The sequence below is a fragment of the Papio anubis genome, chromosome 12 (assembly GCF_008728515.1).
Source record: "Papio anubis isolate 15944 chromosome 12, Panubis1.0, whole genome shotgun sequence".
NCBI lineage: Eukaryota > Metazoa > Chordata > Mammalia > Primates > Cercopithecidae > Papio > Papio anubis.
The window spans coordinates 45,867,852-45,887,871 of NC_044987.1; the positions used below are offsets into that span (position 1 = coordinate 45,867,852).

Consider the following 20,020-nt stretch of genomic DNA (forward strand, 5'->3'; position numbering starts at 1 on the left):
TGTTATTTACAAAGGTAATAGAAATCTAGTATGCTTTTTATATGAGAAGTGTGAGAGCTGAGCCAATATAAATAAACTAATCAATCATCATTTTATGAGTTTGAAAATGTGTAAATCATTCCAAGCTAGAGGAAATCAGAGAAAGCTTTATGGATGAGTAACATTTGTTCTGTAAGGTAGATATATTTCCAACAAATGGAACAGTATAAGAAAGAAATAGGGATAGAGTAAGATGTTTTTGGTTGTTAGCAAATTCTCATTGGAACACAGTTAATAGAAGCATAGATATTTACATATGAACTAGGGTCTGAGCTGTACTGTTACGTCAAGAAGTTTAGATTTTGTGCAAATGATAATATCATAGCATATTTAAATAACTGAGTGACAGACTTAAACCTGAAACTTAGAGGAATTAAAATTATTCTTGTAAGAGATTCGGGGAGAGGAGAATAACTGTGGGGTTAGATAAAATTGTCAAATGCAGACTACCTACTAAAATCTACTTTTAAAATATTGTTCACTCATTCAATAAACTTATATTGAGGATCTCTTATATTCCAGGAAAGATGTAGGTTAATTCCTTCTTATCAACTTGTTTCATATGATTTCCTAGTTTATAGGTATTATTTTAAAAATAAAAATGACTGCCCATATCTTGATTTCTAAATACCATTCTACACTAAATGAAATGAGCACTCATCGGAGAAATGGCTGGCTCAAGGGCTGGAGCAGGGAAACTACAAGATGAATGTAGAACATCTTTTAGTAACAGAAAGTATGAAGAGTCTAAAGAATGATAGAGCTTGTCATAGGACACAGGGGCCAGCTCTAGTGGTTCCCTTGGGCAAACCTAGAAGAGTTAGAACATTGCCAGGCCCAGTGGCTCACGCTTGTAATTCCAGCACTTTGGGAGGCTGAGGCGGGTGGATCACCTGAGGTCGAGTGCAAGACCAGCCTGACCAAAATGGTGAAACCTCGTCTCTACTAAAAATACAAAATTAGCCGGGCATCGTGGTGGGTACCTGTAATCCCAGCTACTTGGGAGGCTGAGGCAGGATAATCACTTCAACCCAGAAGGTGGAGGTTGCAGTGAGCCGAGATCACGCCATTGCACTCCAACCTGGGCAACAAGAGCGAAACTCTGTCTTAATTAAAAAAAAAAAAAAAGAACATTAAAATAATGATAGCAAAGGATTATGGCCCTCAAATAAAGAATTTTTAAGTTCACACTGATGTAAATAAAATACATAAATATATAAATTTAAACAATGGAAAGTTTTTCCTCCCAGTGGATAAGGAAATATGAAATTAGAAAATTACAAGTTGTCAACCATCATAATAATTGATTCAGGCAAAATGTGTCAATACATGCTAAAGCTAGTGGGTAAAAGTTTGAGGAAATATAGGATATTTGCAAATATACAAAGTATTTCCCCATGGCAACATTATGTAAAAAGTGGAAAAACTGAAATTTTCAGTACAGAAATGTAGCAATCAAGGAATAAAAGTTAACATCACAAGTAATGTATTTATAGATGCCATATGCCATGTTGATACACAGAGACATATGAAAAACCCAGATTGAGAGATAACTACAATTAAATGACCTATATTCTTCAAAAAAATTTCAAGATAAGCCAATTAGGATATAAAGGCTGAAAAATCACATCACTTTCACTCAAGCAATGAGAAAAAGTAGAAAAAAAATCTACAAATTGTAATTATATTTGAGCCAATCAGAGAACTGAGATCACAAAGCAATCAAGGAAATGGAATCCTAAGGAGTGATGGGTTCCTGATGAGAGATGGAACACGTGAAATATGTCACATTTGGCAGCACACAGAAGAAAGAAATGATCACTATAAAAGCAGTTCGAAGAACACAACTGATATTTTAGTAAATTTCTAAAAGCTAGATGTAGATCAGTGTGAGTTTAATATCCTGGGAGTCCTAGATACATGGGAAGCACATTCTTTCTCACTAGTTTGTTTGTTTGTTTGTTTCACTGCTCCTTGCAGAGCAGGGATACCCCACAGGCAGTGTGACCAGAGTTTCGCTCTTGTTGCCCGGGCTGGAGTGCAATGGCGCGATCTGGGCCCACTGCAACTTCCACTTCCCTGGTTCAAGCGATTCTCCTGCCTCAGCCTCCCAAGTAGCTGGGATTAGAGGCATGCGTCATCATGCCCGGCTAATTTTGTATTTTTAGTAGAGAATGAGGTTTTCCATGTTGGTCAGGCTGGTCTCGAACTCCCGACCTCAAGTGATCCACCTGCCTCAGCCTCCCAAAGTGCTGGAATTACAGGCGTGAGCCACTGCGACTGGCCTCACTAGTTGTTTTCCATGTGCATCCATCGCATGTTCATGAGAAAAACTGGGGACGGGGACAGAGACCTGAAAGAACTGCATTAATGAAATGGGATGCTGGACCTGGCTAGGTGTGTGGGTGGAGGAGGAGCACTTGGAGAAGCCCATTTTGTACTCTAGGCCCTGCATGAGTGTAAGGTGGGGATTGACTGCCACTTGGGAATAGAAAGGAATGCTGAGGCTTCTGTGAACAGGGACTATGTAATTCTGAAGTTGCAAAAGGAGAGCCAAGAAAACTCTGCTCCCGCCTTACTCTCAGTTAGAAACATCACCAGCCTATCACTAAGGGATGGGCAAGGGCGCAGAGAGAAACCACCGATACGGTTTAGGAGTGCAGGCCTACGGAAAGCCAACAGTGGAACAGGAGTTCTAAGAGAAAGCCTCTAGTACTCCGGGCCATGAATTAAGCACAAGATAGTGGTGATTTGCACTAAAGGAATTTGAAGTCCGTGGTACAGAGAAGGAAACTAGCGACCAAAAAGCCTAAAACCAGCTCAGCGACAGACTAGATTTACTCAACCCTTCCCTTCAAATTGCCTGATAGAAGAAAAAACTGAAAACTTCCAGGCATAAATTTTAGTCACCTAGTCTCAGTTTTATTCATCTAGTTTCAATTTCTTCCTTTTACTAACAATGTCTGACGTTTATCTAAACATTATGGAACACATAAAGCAGGTAAAAGGACATATATTCAAGAAAGAAAATAATGAAGAGAAGCAGACATGGAGACACCTCAGAGGTTGACAGTAGGACAGGGAGCTTAAAATAACAATGACTAATATGCTGAAGGAATCGGGTAGTGGAAGAGGTGAATCCATGTATGAAAAGATGGGAGAAATTCAGAAGGAAGGAGAGAGTTTAAACAGAGTCAAGTGGAAATGCTGAAAATAAAATCACAATATCAGAAATGAAGAATTACTTCCACAGACTTTTCAGCAGAATAGTCAGAGAAACGGAAAACAGCAATAACCTTGAACATAATTAAAACACAAAGAGGAAAAAAAGAGCTAAAAAGCAAACAGAAGCATGGAAGAGTTGTGAAACAGAACAAAATCATTTAATATACACATACTTGGAATCTCAGGTGGAGAAGAAAGAACGAAGCAGAAGAAATATTTGAAGAGATAAAGGTCAAGACTTTTTCAAATATAATGAAAGATAATAAACCAGAGTTCCTGAAGTGTCAGAGAAACCTAAGCAGCGGGACAAACTTATTTTAAAGAGATTTCAATTATATATTAAAGAAATTTTAAAATATTAAATCTGTTCTATACACCCACATTGTAAATTATATTTTAAAGGCAACTACATTTTAAAGACATTTAAAAAACTAAAGTCTGTTATATTTACCCACATTATTACTGTGTCCAAACGTGTGTGTGTCTATGCATGTGCATGAGTGTGTCTGTGTGTTTTCCTTCAGAAATTCATCTGATATCATGCTCAGTTTGCCAGATATTGCTGTAACATCTCTTCTCATGCAAATGGGCTGGCAATAATTTATCTCAGTTTTTGTCGTCTGAGAAGCATATTGCTTTCTTATTTGCAAGATGTTTTCACAGGGCATCATTGTAGGTGGAGAGTTGCTGTTTCTGTGTTTGGTTTTCATGTGTCAAATAAGCAACTTTATTGTCTTCTGTCTGGCATAGTTTCAGAAGCGAAGTCTGCTATTTCATATCTTTGCTTCCTGGTACAAGTTGTTTCTTTTCTCTTTGATTGGCTTCAAGATTTTCCCTTTCCCTTTGTTTTCTTAATCATTTGACTACGAAGAGCTAGAGTTTTTCTTCATAATTATCCTGAAACTCTGAAATTAATATATCAGATAACACATCCCATTTATTTTTTGAGGCCAGCGTTAGTCTAGTAGCAAAACAAGATACTCTTAAAAAAACAAAAATGATTAATATTAATAATGTAAAAAAATGAGCAAGTCAAATCAAAAATACATTTTAAGAAAGGAAAATATATCATGAACAAATAAGGGATTACTATAGAATTCAAGGTTTGGGGCCCGGTGTAGTGGCTCATGCCTATAATCCCAGCACTTTGGGAGGCTGAGGCCGGTGAATCACCTGAGGTCAGGAGTTCGAGATCAGCCTGGCCAACATGACGAAACCCCATGTCTACTAAAAATACAAAAATTAGCTGGGCATGGTGGTGCATCCCTGTAATCCTGGCTACTCAGGAGGCTAAGGCAGTAGAACCAGGAAGCAGAGGTTGCAGTGAGCCCAGATGGCACCATTGCACTCTAGCCTGAATGACAGAGTGAGACTCTGTCTCAAAAATGAAAAAAAAAAAGAAAGAATTCAAGTTTCGTTTATTATTTGAAATCATCAGTCAGTAATTTCTATACTATTATTGGACTAAATAAGAAAAGCCATAAGATAATTTCATTAAATGCAGAAATAACAATTGACAAAATTCAACATACCTTTAAGATAAAAAAAAACAAACAAACAAACAAACAAAAAAACAAGTAAAGTAGATACTTGGCTATATAGGTTATTTATTTATTCCTGGTGAACTTTGTTACTTTGTTCTTTTAAAGAATTGTTCACTTAATCTATGTGGTGAAGTTTTTGACATAAAGCTGTTCAAAATATTTTCTTATATTCTGTTAAATTTAGAACAATATATAGTTATGCTTCCTCCTGCCCTTTCATTTCTGACATTAGTAAAATGTGCTATCTCTAGCTGTTAGAGATTTACCAAATGTGCTGAATTTTGACAAGAAGCAGTTGTTGGTTTCACTAGTTTTTTCTATTGATTTTCCAATTTAGTTTTATTCATTTATTTTCTTGTCTTTATTATTTGTTTCCATTTCTTACTTTGGGTTTACTTTGTTCTTCTTCTGTTAGTTTATTTTAGACAGCATTATTGAGGTATAATTGATATACAATAAAATGCGTGTATTTAATGTATACAATTTATGAGTTTTGACATAAAATATGCTCATGAAACCATCATCACAATCAACGTAATGCACATATCCACCATTTCCAAAAGTTTCCTATGTCCCATTGTTTTATTGTTTGTTTGTGGGTTTCCTTTTTGTGATAAAAACACTTAACATAAACTTTACCCTCAACAATTTTTCAGCGCATAATAGAGTATTGTTAACTATAACTATTATGCTATAGTGCAGATCTCTAGAACTAATTCATCTTGCATAACAAATACCTTATATCAATTGAATAACAAGTTCACAACTCCCTGTCCCCCTGCTCCCTAGTAACCACTATTCTATTACCTGTTTTTGAGTTTGACTATTTTAGGTACCTCACGTGAGTGAAATCATGTAGTATTTATCTTTCTGTGACTAGCTTATTTCACTTAGCACAATGTCCTTCAAGGTCATCCATGTTGTGGCAAATGGCAGAATTTTCTTCTTTTTTAAGACTTAATAATATTCTATTGTATGCAAAAAAATCACAAATTTTTAAATATCCATTCATCTTTCAATAGATATTTCAGTTGCTTCCATAACTTAGCTATTGTGAATGATGTAATAAATACAGGAGTACAAATATTTCTTCGAGACCTTTATTTCAGTTCTTTGGAGTATATGCCCAGAAGTGGGATTGCTAAATTACATGGTAGTTTTATTTTCAATGTTTTGAAGAACCTCCCTACTGTGTTCCATAGCAGCTGCATTATTTTACTTTCTCACCAACAGTGTTAAAGCGTTCCAAGTATTACACATTCTCACCAAAATTCAACTTTTGTTTGTTTGGTGGTATGAGGTGATATCTCATTTCAGTTTGATTTGTATTTCCTTGGTTATTAGTGATGCTGAGCATCTATTCAGATAACTGCTGACCATTTGTATGCCTCTATCAGAGAAAAATATCTATTCAGGTTTTTGACCGTATTTTAATTAAGTCATACTTTTTTGCTATTGAGTTGTAGTAGTTCCTTATATATTTTATATACTAACTCCTTATAAGATACATGGCTTGCAAATATTTTCTCTCATTCTGTAGGTCTCCTTTTTACTCTGTTGATTGTTTCTTTTCTTGTGCAGACAATTTTTTGTTTCATATAGTCCCACGTGTCTATTTTTGCTTGTATTTCTTGTGCTTTTGGTGTCATAGCCAGGAATCATTGTCAGGACCAATGCTATGAAGCTTTCTCCCCATGTTTTCTTTCAGGAGTTACACAGTTTCATGTCTTATATTTAAGTCTTTACTCCATTTTTAGTTTACTTTTGTGTATAGTGTAAGATAGGGAGCCTATTTCATTCTTCTGCTTGTTGACACCCAGTTTTCCCAACACAATTCGTTAAAAAGACTATCTTTTCTCCATTGTGTATTGTTGGTACTCTTTCAAATATCTGTTAACCACATATGTGTGGGTTTAATTCTTGGCTCTACATTCTATCCAATTGGTCTATATAACTGTCTGTATGTCAGTACCATAGAGTTTTAATTACTGTAGCTGTGTAATATATTTTGAAATCGGGAAGTATGATAACTCTAGCTTTATTCTTTCTGCTCCAGGGTGGTTTGGCTATTCTGGGTCTTTGTGGTTCCATATGAATTTTAGAATTGTCTTTTCTATTTCTCTAGCAAATGCCATTAGGATTTTGATGGCAATAGCATGAAATCTACAGATTGCTTTGGGTAGAATGGGCATTTTAACAATATTAAGTCTTCCAATCCATAAACATGGGTTGTGTTCCCATTTGTTTGTGCCTTTAATCTCTTTCATTAATACTTTGTTGTTTTCTGTGTATAAGTCTTTCACTTCCTTGGTTAAGTTTATTCCTAATTATTTTATTATTTTTGATGCTATCATAAATGAGACAGTTTTCCTAATTTTCTTTTTGGATAGTTCATTGTTACTGCCTAAAAATGTTTCTGAGTTTTGTAGGTTAATTCTGCAACTTTACTGAATTCATTTATTGGTTTTAACAGTTTTTTGGTGGTCTTTATGATTTTCTACATATAAGATCATATGATATTCATATGATCTCCATTATTAGTTCATTAGCTACAACTTTAAGTTTTTTAGTAGCTGTTCTGAAGATTATAATAAACATTTATAACAGTACCACAGAGTATTAGAGAAACTATATGAAAGTATACTGCTGTAAATTTCTTACAGTGTATGTGAATTACAAAAACATTATTTACAGATTAATCATGATAAAGATACATACTACAAACCTTAGTGCTGCCATTAAGCAATAGCAACACAGGTACTGTTTAGTCCTATGAATGTTATCTAGTTTCCTCTGTTTTGACAATTTTGAGACCAGCACCCCAGTCCTACTCTGCTAATATGCAATATTCTATATATATTGTTTTGTGTTGATATTGCTATGGACTCAATTGTGCCTCTCAATTACAATGTTGAAGTTCTAATTCCCAATATGATGGTAGTTAGAGATGGAACCTTTGGCAGGTAATTAGGATTAGATTAGTTTATGAGGGTAAGGTCTTTGTGATTAGATTAGTGCCCTTATAAAAAGAGAAAGAAATCTCTCCCTTTCTCTCTCTTCATCCTTATGCACACAAAGAAGTCATGTGAGCACACAGCCAGATGGTCATCACCTACAAGCCAAGAGAAGAGGCCACAGAATGAAACCTACCTTGCCAGCACCTTAATCTTGGACTTCCCACCCTATAGAACTGTAAGAAATAAATTTTTGTTGCTTAAGCCACCCATCTATGATATTTTGTTATGGGAGACTAATACAGGTATTAACAGAAATCTTCTTAAATGGATGGAATTACACTTTACAGAAAATCTCTCCATGTTACATAAGGCTAAATAGAGATGAATGTAAGAACCTTCCTTATGTCATTTGCCAATAACTACAGAGAATAATGTTAAGGAAGAAAATAATAGTACATGTAAAATTAGCAAAAGATTTTTAAACATTAAAATAATAAAGAAAGCTATTTAACACAAGCACAAACCAGTGGGCTTCAAGTTTAGGGGCATGTAAATAAAACTGGCTACAGGAATTACATGTGTAATGTTGCGCTAACATTCTGTATGGTAGTATAGAGAAAGAAACTCCATTATTAGAATTTAATGTTGCTGATGATTTAGAAGAATAAGAATTTATATTTTATTTATGTTTCCTACAGTACTTAGCAGAGCATTCTGCATATTTTAACTGCTCATTAATATGTTAATTCTATTTAATTTTATTCCTTTTGATTACATATTGCTTTCACCTTGTAATCTTTTTTAAAAGGCAAAACACTGCATTACAATATGAGAATACAGAACAATAAAATGAGAACACACTTAAGATAACAGACCTTGGATGGATTCCATTGTGGAGAATGTAAGCCGGTCATTTCACCTCTTTGGAGTTCTGTTTCATCTTCAGGAAAACAACAGGGTTAGCAAGGTGATCCTGTAACCTCATGCATTTATTCATTAAATGACACTGTTTTTTGAGTACCTATTTTATTACAAACATTAAACTAGGCACATATAATAAATCTCTGGCTTCATGAAACTTTATGAAACTAGCTTTATTTAGATTTTTTTTCTTTTTTCTTTTTTTTTTTTTTTTGAGAAAGGGTCTTGCTCTGTCACCCAGGGTGGACAGGCTACAATGCAGTGGCACGATCACAGGTCACTTCAGTCTCGACCTCCCAGGAACAAACCATCGTATCGCCTCAGCCCTCCGGTAGCTAGGACTACAGGTGCATGCTACTATACTCAGCTATTTTTTTCTGCATATTTTTTAGAGAGGGTTTCACCTTTTGCTTAGGCTCGTCTTGAACTCCTCAGCTCAAGTGATCCATCTGCCTCAGCCTCTCAAAGTGCTAGGATTAGAGGTGTTAGCCGTCATTTCTCGCCAGAATTTTTAGAATTATTATTTCATCCCATTGCATCATCAGAAACCTTAGCATCTTGCAATACAGTATATGTTGGGAGAAAATGATTATGGTGTATAGGATACTGTGAAGTAGAGGCTGGAAAGCTGAAAATCACATTATCCAGATTCCCTTGAAGCTGAGATTCTGGATATGTTTATGTTTCACCAATCAGATGCACAAGCGTGAAATCTGAATTTAAATTGTTTTAAGTAGAGAGAAAGGCCAGGTGTGAGACTTCTATTTTGCTGGTGTGGGTCACAACAAAACAGAGAGGTTATGAAACTTTCTGTAGCAGCAGCTTCTCAATTCAACAGTCAGATTCCTGATTAGGATGGAAAGAGCAAAACCCTTAGAGACACAGTTCTGTTATATGGATTTCCAAGTGATTTTTGAAAGTTCTACCTAAAAGTCTGTTATTTCATTTATGCCCCAAATTCTGTTAGTGATTTAGCACACATTTATAAATTTCTTTCTGCTAGAATTATCTATAGTAGAGTCAGTACTCTGCAACCAAACACTGGCTGACAGAAACGACTAATAAAAGAGAAAATATACTTGGGAATAACTGCATAATAGTCCAAGTCAAAAGTTTCCTGGCTGATCTGAAATTATTAGTGAACTGAGAGATGTTTGCATAAGTGTTTAAGAATAATGGATTTCTTTTGAGTAGGACTTCTGAACATTTTTAAATGGTTAATTTATGTTTTAAATCACACTGCTACAGCATTTCCCCCAATGTATTTGACCAGGAAATTAACCGTTCATTTCAGGGAAAATCTATTATCAGCTGGAGAAACACAGAGTTTGAGACATTGGTCTCACGTATTGCCCAGCGGTCTGAGCCAACAACCTTTGCTTTTGTTCCAAGTCTGTTCCAAGCAATCTATTTAGACTTTTATTTTCCATACATCTTGTTGTCATGCTATAGTAAGTAGTTTTCTAAATAGGAATATCAATCTCCAGCCAATTTAAAACAGTGTACATTCTTTCATTAGAAGTTAATGACATTAGTTGCTTGAACAAATGGATTCCTTCTCAGCCTGGATAAAATAATAAAAATTAGATGAAAAGGCAAAACCAGTTTATTTCAAGAGCTGACAGAAATAAAAGGGAAAATAATGAGAAGATAAATAGATTTTGTCTTTATTTTCCAATTTTTGAGTAGATTTAAATGAGTTTAATGGGGGTAAGACTTGTAAAAGTCAGAAGGAACTCTGAATGTGTTTGAGGTGAGAAAATATTTAACTACTAGAAAATCTTGGGCACTGAGATCATCCTTAGCTATACAAAATTAATGACATCATTGTGTAATGTGCTAAGTACTATCATTTTCTAGAGTAAAGAGAAAAGTTATTTTAGCCTACAGTGGTAAGGAAAGTAATTGCAGAAGATATGATGTTAAATTTCTAGTAGGCTTATTACAGCTAGAGTTGATTTCTAGGTAGAGTGGAATGTAAACAAGATGACTGAGGGTGGTTCAGTGTGATTGCAGACCTGCATATAATTTCTGCAGATCTAATGAATTCTGAAAAGCATAATCAAGTCTCACTACTTGACTATGCATCATAATGTAAATCAAATGCTTAGAAAAGGGAAATAATATCCATGTCAGTATTATGATTAATTATCACGAACAAACTTAGATAATATTGTTACAATTACAAACTTATAAAATGTTAGAATTAAAAAGAATTTTTGAAACTATGTTATTCAAATCCTATACCCATCTTTCCACCTAAAATTTAGTTTGGTTCAAAAGAAGAGGGAAAAAATGGTAGCTATATTAGGCTAACTTGGCCACAATAAAAAAGTTAAAAAAAATAGGCTAAAAAATACTCAAAGAAATAATGGATAATATTTCCCAAAGGTGGCAAAAGACACAAACCTACATATTTAAAAAGCTGAACAAACCGCAAAGATGAACATTGTATAATAGAAGCTGTTGATGTCCTGCCCATATTCTCTTTGCTACCCACTGCCCTGACCCCTCCACTTGCTGGAAGTAGTAATGTTGTCTGCCACCCACAGTTTCTCCCTTCTGTAAAGAATTGTCCTTGGTCATTGGCAGCCTTGTTGCTCAGGAAGTCTGCTAATCTCACTGTCTGTCCTTCCCTTGGACCTTGGCAAAAAAAAAAAAAAAAAAAAAAAAAAAAAAAAAAAACAATGACTGATGCAGGAGTACAAAAGGCCACTACCTTACTCCAAGGGGTTATTTACACTGTACTAGACTTTTCTCCAGAGATTCTGTGAAATTAGAATGAAGCTAGTCTCAGTCTGAGGCAACACTTTGTTAGCTTTTTTCCCATGCCCATCTTGCTGTCTCTACTCACCTCCTCAAAAGAATATGGAGAATAGCCAGAACTGTATTAATGGAGCAGTAGGATGCTAACTACAATAGTCAGGGAAACCCTCCTGGGGATACAATGCTTAGGCTTCCATATGAATGAAAAGAAACTCAGGAGCAAGAAGACAATGGATTGGGGGAAACTACCATGTTCAAGAAACAGAAAACAGCAACAACAACAGTGTTGTTGAAAAACAGTGAGTAAGAGGGAAAGCTAAAGAAGTTATGATCAGAGAGGTGATCAGAAGGCATATAGATCATGGTAGGAAATATATATATAATGTGTGTATATATGTGTGTGTATATGTGTGTGTGTATATGTATATGTATATATGTGCATATGCATATATACACACATACATATATATACACACACACACCCATATATTTAAAAATACATTGCCTGCTGTGTGAGGATGGAATTTAGAAAAGCAGTAGATGAAGCACAAAGACCAGTTAGGATGCTAATATAATAGTCCAAATGGCTTGGATGCACATAGACATGCTACAAAAGGAAAGATTCAGGATATACTTGCGTGGTACAAATGATGTCACTTGCTGCTGCGTTGGGCATGAGGAGTAAATAGAAGAAAGTGATCGACAACAACTCCTAAGTTTTTGGCTTGAGAAACTCCTAAGTTTTAACTTGAGCTCACTTATCTGAGCAGATAATGGTAACTTTTACTGAGATGAGGGAGATTATGGGAGAAATACATTTGCTGAAGGTGGATGAGAGTTAACAGTTCTTTTTTGGAAATGATAAAGTTGAAATGCCTATTGTTATTCAAAGTGAAAATGTCATGAATTTAGTTGTGTATGCAAGTCTGAAGCTCAGGAAAGATGTCCAGATGGAAATTTGGAAGACATCAGCATACAAGTAGTACTTAAAATCCTAGAACTGGAGGATATTTTCTACAGGAAAAAATGTAAGAAAGCAACAGAAAGAAATCTGAGACTCGACCCTAAAGTACATCAACAATTAGAGGTTGAACAGGATAATTTAAGCCAGAAAAGGAGACAGAATGAAGTCTCAGTAAGGCAGAAAAAGAAATGTGTGGTGTTAAGGAAAGCAGAATAAATAAATGTTTCAAGAAAGCAGGAGTGACTGCTGGTCAAGAGTTCCTAATAGACTATGTCAACGGCAGAGAAGTAACCACTATACTTGTTGTCTTGACTAGAGCTGATTGAGGGTAGTAATGGGAACAAAGACCAGGGTAGCAGTATGTTGAGGAGGGAGTGAGGTGGGTGGCGAGTGGCGGAGAGACAGGAAGTCAAAGAGGTTTATTTGTGCTTCTTTTTATGTAACTACTAGAGAGTCTAAATAATAAAGCAAACAATTTAATAAAGAGTAAAATAGCTGATGAGGGAGACAGAAATACACTAAGATCAGAGGATTTGTGAAAAGAAAAAAGAATGGAATCAAGAGCTAAAGAAGAGAAGGGGCCTTCAAAGAAATAGCATCTCATCTCCCATAACAAAAGGGAAATAATAATAATCTCTAAATCATCCTTGCTAATATGTAAAATTACCATGCATTTTTGTATATTGGCCTCATCAATCTTTTTTATTTTTATGTTTCAGTTTGAATAATTTCTATGGACATCTTCCAGTTTACTTTTTTTCTCAGCTGCATTCAATCTGATTATAAATATTCAATATTCTTTACCTTATCATGTTTTTTAAAAAAATTTCTAGCAATTCCACTTGATTGTATTTATTGTTTCTATCACTATGCTGAAATTCATCTCTTTATGCATGTCATTTTCCTTTTTCTTTAGGTCCTTTTTTATATTAATCATAATTATTTAAATACGCCTGTCAGAGAGTTTCAACTATAGTTTCAGCTATCAGACTCAACTCTGAATATTATTTTTCTTGCTTTTTTTTTTTTTTTTTTGACAGAATCTTACTCTGTTACCCAGGCTGGAGCGCAGTGGTGCGATCTCGGCTCACTGCAAGCTCCACCTCCCAGGTTCACGCCATTCTCCTGCCTCAGCCTACCAAGTAGCTGGGACTACCGGCACCCGCCACTACGCCCGGCTAATTTTTTGTATTTTTTAGTACAGATGGGGTTTCACTGTGTTAGCCAGGATGGTCTCGATCTCCTGACCCCCTGATCCGGCCACCTCGGCCTCCCAGAGTGCTGGGATTCTTGCTTCTTATTCTTGACAATGGGGTCATTCTTTCTTGCTTTTGTGGGCACAGAACATAATTGTTACTGAGTATTGGTAATTGTGTGTGGAAAAACAGTAGATACAAAGGGAAATAGTACTTATGCTTGGAAATGTGTGTACCTCTACTTCTGAGTTGAATCAATATAGTTGTAGTTAGGGTAGATTTGGTAATTGTTTTTGCTATTGTTACCTGAAGTGTACCACACACTTCCAATTCCTCCAGTGATGGGATATCTACATTGTGCTTAGAGTGGTTCCTTGGGTACCAGAACGTTGTTGTTGTTTTTTTTCCAAGTATTCCTGATCCATCCCCTGCTTTCAGTCATTCTCTACCACAGAGAGGCTCTCTTGTCACCCTTTGTCCTGGTCCCAGTTGGTAGACTATTATTGCTGGCTACCCAGTTTGAAGCTCTTGGAGAGAAGATGAGATTCTTGGCTCTTCTGACCCAGTCTCAGTCTTTGGCAGATTGTATATACCTGGGCCTTGAAGCTTTGACTTTTCAGCATTCCTGCTTCTCTTTTCCTCCTGGATCCTGCACATACTCCAGTTGTAGCAGACTTCTGCTTTGTATCAGTCCAGGAACGCGGGCCCAAAAGTTTTCTTTCAATTTTCCAAGAGGCAGAGATATTTTAATTCTACCCTTCTCCCAGAGGGAATGGGTCTTTTCTGGGTCCTGGAGAAATAAGATTTTCCTACCTTTTATGTTATCACTTTCATGTAAGCAGAGGACCTTTGTCTGGCCCTTGATGTTGGAGGAGTTGTTGCCTCTTCCTCAGTGGCTTAGTAATTTGTTTTATTTGAGACATGCATCCAGAGAAGTGAGTGGTCATTTCCAACTTACCCCAGTGGCGATCAGTCACTATCTGCTCATCCACACACTGGTGCCACCAAGGGTCCTGTGTCCAGTCTTCTGCATGAACACCTCTGGAAGCCTGTGGAAAAGTACATGTGAGTTAGGGTAAACTCCTTTTGTGTTTAGGTTCTCAGGGTCATGAATAAGCTATCCTACACATTGCTTTAAAGAATTTGGTAACATTGTAGCTGATTTTTAACATTGTACCTGCTTTTAGGACAGCAATATTTTTTCCTCTTATGTTCTGTCAGAAATGAAATAGTTCTTTTGTCCCATCCCTTCTCAGAGTAGTATGCCATTCATTGGAATTGAGTTGGTTTGCCTTGCAATATCAGCTCTCTTTATGATTTCCAAAAAATTTTTATGATTTTGTAGATTGTCTAACTTTTTCTCATTGTTAAGAAAGGAAAGACATTTTCTTGTCACATTCTACATCTGAAGCAGAAACGGACATCCTCATCTACTAATTTTAGCATCAGTTGGTAATTCTTGCCTGAAAATTATTATTTTTGAGGTCACACATTTTTCTAATTTCATTATCATTTCCACATTTATTAATTGACGTTCAAAAGCTTGTGCTTTGAAAAAATACAGGTGAAAAAGGACTGTGGGAGTATCCACAAGCAATAAGGGTACCCCACACTACATTTCCTGAACTGTATGAACTGTGAAATATTTTCCAGAAAATTCTAGTAAGTTTTCTTAATTCTGCCTCTTAATCAACATATAATTAAATTCCACAATCATTACTTCAGGGTTTACTAACTGCCTAACATTGAATTATGGACCACGCTAAGTTCTATTGATACAAAAGAAAATGATCTATTGTCTGTTCTCAAAAATAGTTAACCTTTACTCAACATTTACCACATCTCAGGAACTCTTCTAAATGATTAGTAAGAATTGCTTTACTTAATCCTCACAACAATCCTATGTGTTGTGTACTTATTACTTTTTTCATTTGTAGTACATTCAACCATAGTAGAGATTCATAAAAATTAGGTAGTCTGTGAGAGACAAAGTTGAGATATAAACCCAGGCAATCTGATTCTAGAACCAGTGCTACTATGCTCCACTGCCTCTAAGTGTGGTGTAGTTAAATGGGCTTGAGACCTCTTCTCAGTCAGATCTGGGTTCTAACCTTGGGAACAGCGCTTACTATACGTGTGGCATATGGTCAGTTTCTGTTCCTCTCTCTTTAGTTTTTTTTTTTAAATCTGAAAAATAGGGAATATAATACCAAGGTTCTTAAGCTAGTCTAACAATTAAAGGAGAGTACAGAATGCTAAAGAAAATCCAGTACTGTGTCTGACATAGTAACTCAATCCGTAGTTTTCTTTTATTTCCTTTTTCATGAAGGCTCTCAATCTGGTACAAATAAAATATGTTTCAGTGTGGGAGTGCTATGCCAAGAGATGTGCAAAGTATTCTTCCAATGGAGAATAATTAGTTCTTCTCAACTGGAGAGGAGGTTAGAGAGAGGTTCACAGGGCAAATGAGCCTGCAGTGTCATAAAATGCATAGCATAACCTGTCTACTTGAAAAAGAATGACAGTAATCACAATTTAATGCCAACTTCCTTTTAATCTTCTGAAAATACTCCACTCACATTAGCAGATGTAGCTACTACACGAGCCTTCAAGATAATTTTTAAAAGCACTAGACCTTTGGAGGAGAAATATTTTTTCCACAAACTTGTGGGTTCTGACTCTGGACTTAACACTGAGAAGACTTTTTTTCACCTCCAATTGTGTAGTCTTAAGAAACTAATAGATGGCATTCATGTCCCCTGGAGGTATTTTTTTTTTTTTAATCTTGCAGAACATCTCCAGTTTTCTAAACTAATCTTCCTATTCTGCAAAGTTTATTTATTCCAGAGACATTCACTGTCATTCTAGGCTATAAGAAAGGTGTTGAAGATACAGTAGTGAGAGTTACTAAATTCCCTGCTCCAAAGGCACGTGCAGCTAGAGAGAAGATAGACAAGAGAAGAGATGTTTTCTCAGGGTGCTGTGGATTACAAACTCTTCTTCCTCCAAGTCTCCATCTCTAGAAAAACACCAGTAAAATATAAGCAAGCCTCATACTTCAGTCACATTTGACAATGTGCATAAAATTATTGGAAAATAAAAAAGAATGGAGCAACATTACAGTGAAATTATATCTCCTTTATCTGGCACTGAGATTATTCTTGCTCTGGTTTAGAAAAAGCTGCAGAATCAGAAAAGCAAATGGGCCTAATCCTCCAGAGAAAAAGAAGAACTTGGGGGCAGGAGAGAGCAAAGCTAGCTGGTTCAGAGTCAGTTTCGATGAGAATATCAACTATTTGATGCAATCTGACCCTGAGACTAACAAATTTCCTGTTCTCATGATCAAGTGAAGTTTCCTCTCTTGAGAAAATCTCTTTTTTAGGCACTCCTATAATTCAACTGACTGAATCCTTTAAGGAATCAATATTAATCAATTGGGTTCTTTAACCAGTAGCTGTCAGTGTAATTTGAAGAGTTCAATAGAATTACTTCAATCATTCTTGCTCCATCCACATTATGTTCTTCCGTTCTCTTTCTTTCTTTCTCTCTCTCTCTTTTTTTTTTTTTTTTTTTGACAGAGTCTTGCTCTGTCACCCAGTCTGGAGAGCAGTGGCACAGTCTTGACTCACCGCAACCTCTGCCTCCCAGGGTCAAGCGATTCTCCTGCCTCAGCCTCCCGAGTAGCTCGGATGACAGGTTTGTGTCACCACACCTGGCTAATTTTTTGTATTTTTAGTAGAGATGGGGTTTCACCATGTTGGCCAGGTGGGTCTTGAACTCCTGACCTCAAGTGATCTATCAGCCTCAGCCTTTCAAAGTCCTGAGATTACAGACATGAGCCACCATGCCTGGCCCATTCGCATTATTTTCATTTTAATTTTTTTTGTTTTATTGTACTTAAGAGAGATGAAAACACCTTGGCATAGAATTTCCTATGAGAGGTAATGGTGGAGCTGGGGGAGAAATTCTTCCCCATTTAAAAAATTCTACACACTCTACATCCTTTACACATAAAAAAAGGGGTCACTGACACATGATCAATAGTTTTCCTGTTTTGCACGCTTACGACCAAAGGCCCACATTTATAAGATGCCCAGCCAAGGTTAGCAGTTCATTCTGTGACCACAGATTAGGGTTCTTCTCAATGCACAGCAAAGGAACCTCTGCAGGCACCAAACTTTGGAAACACTAAGTCCTTACTCACCAAAATCATTGTTAAACAACCCAGAGCCCTGGACAACCGAGCTATCTTATCCCCAAAGCTTTGAAATTAGGAGAGATGTCAGTCCCTCAATTTGTCCAAAGAAAAATAAAGTTTCATGTCAGAAGGAAGATGTACTTTAAGGGGAAGATAATAATAGAGCCAGCTCTTTCAATATTTCTTTTTAAGTAGTCTCAGGAGAAAGAGGTTGGTCCCATAACCCAGAGACAAACATGCCTCTCTCAGCCTCAGAGCTAAAGAAGGAGACTGTACTTGTCCTTCCAAATTATGCTAACCTTGCACAAGAAAATAGTGTCATGGCTTCCACAAACCATAGATTTCTGAAGGTACTCAGAGGGAGAGAGCTAGGTTAATTTTAGAATTTTTATTTAAAAACTAATAGAAGTAAATGTCTTTGTCATAATATGTGTGTGGGGGAAGGGGTGGTAGTAGGGAAACACTACAACCTAGTACTAGGCTATAAGATCTGTGCTCTTGATTTCCAACTGTGGTTGCAAGAATTGTGTTGATTTTCTCTTGCTTCCTTGTTTGCAAAGGTTGCAACCTTACATGCTACACATGGCATTAGCACCACACTCTAACCAACTGAGCTAACTGGCCTCCAACAATACGTGTGATAAATGCACATCCAACTTCTAACTAAACGAATGTTTGACTGAATAGTTTTACTTTTTAAATTCTGTAGACATTTGATGCCCCTCTTAGTTACTTCATCAGTGTCATATACGGCTCATTAAAAGTCATTTTTATTCAATAAAAATATATAAAATATGTACTTGGTACAGGGATTGTGCTAGACCTCTTTTGAGAAGGGGGTATAGAGATAAATATGAATTGCATATATAGATATAGATCGTGAGATAAATGGAGATAAAGTGACATGGAAATGATGGAGAGGAAAGTGTCATTGTTGCCAAGTGAGTTGGATAAGAGAGAACCTCAGGATTAGAATTGGCTCTGGAAGGATGGGTAGAATTTGAACTTGAGAGATGGAATATTGCAACCAGAAAGAAGAGTCTGAGTAGGAACATGGCCCATGGGGATCAGGCATAGGTTTGAAGGGAAATATTGAAAATAGGTTTCAGGTCCTGGAATACTGAGCAAAAGGCCTGTATTTACCTACCACTGAGAATTACAGTTACACTCATTATTGAACAACTTGGCTCTATAAAATATGCTGACTACCTTTCTGAGTTTAGTTCTCTTTGTCTGAAATTCTTTCCCATCTTCCCACCTCCATCACTATCCCTGGTCACTTTTTTCTACTTCATTTTTGACCATTATTTGGATATCAGCGTAAATATCACTTCCTCAAGGAGCCTTCTTTAACCCATCTGATGAAGTTAGAGCTTTTTAAAATAATTATGCACAATGCCCTATGATTTTCCTGCAGAGCAGATATGAAATTTTAATTACATAATCTTTTGTTTAATTATTATTTTCCCTGCTAGATGGTAAGCTTCAGGAAGGCAGAAATAATTTTCATCTTGTTTAATTCTATATCCTCAGTGTCTAGCAAACTATCTGGTTTATAATGGGTGTTCAATAAGTATTTCTGGAACAAATGACAAACTAAGTGAAGATATAAAGATAGTTAGCAATATGATATGCTGAAAGTAGGGAAGATAAATACTTTAGGGTTCACAAAAGCATAGGGGTGAGCAATATGACAGTACTGTTTTCAATCAGGGTTTAGCTGACAGAGAAGTCTTTAAAGTACGTGCTATGCCAAGTCTTGTAATACACATTTGAGGTGGCACCACTAATATAAACAACAAAATAATAGCTCCATATATCAAGGGCTTATTGGATGCCAGGTTGCCAGGTTATACATGCATTACTTCATGCAGAGATGAGTAAGACATGATACCAGCAATTCATCATTGACAGGGGAAAATGATAATGAGTAATGCAAATAATTAACTTTAATGTGTAAACATTGTCTCTAAGATAGAAGTAATTACTGAGAGTTTCAGAAAACAGAGGGCGTGGGAGAAATTAATTTTGCCTATGGGAATCAAGGAGGAATTCAAAGAGGTGACATTAAGTTAGGCCTTGAGTACAGCAGTTAGATAAGGACAGAGGGGTGTAATTAAAGGTACTATTGAGAAACCTGTGTGAAAAACGACATGAAAGTTTAAAAGTGCTTGTCAAAGTTCAGGAAAAAATGAGTAATGTGTTGTAAG

At 36.2% G+C, this 20,020-nt stretch overlaps 1 long non-coding RNA gene across 1 annotated transcript in view; it reads right to left on the reverse strand.

The window, feature by feature from the left end:
* Nucleotides 1-20,020, reverse strand: part of LOC116269708 — a 38,433-nt gene that overhangs the window by 4,431 nt on the left and 13,982 nt on the right. The window contains exon 2 of the long non-coding RNA XR_004177423.1: nucleotides 14,571-14,661. This is a non-coding gene — a long non-coding RNA (uncharacterized LOC116269708). The remainder of the gene's footprint in view (nucleotides 1-14,570; nucleotides 14,662-20,020) is intronic.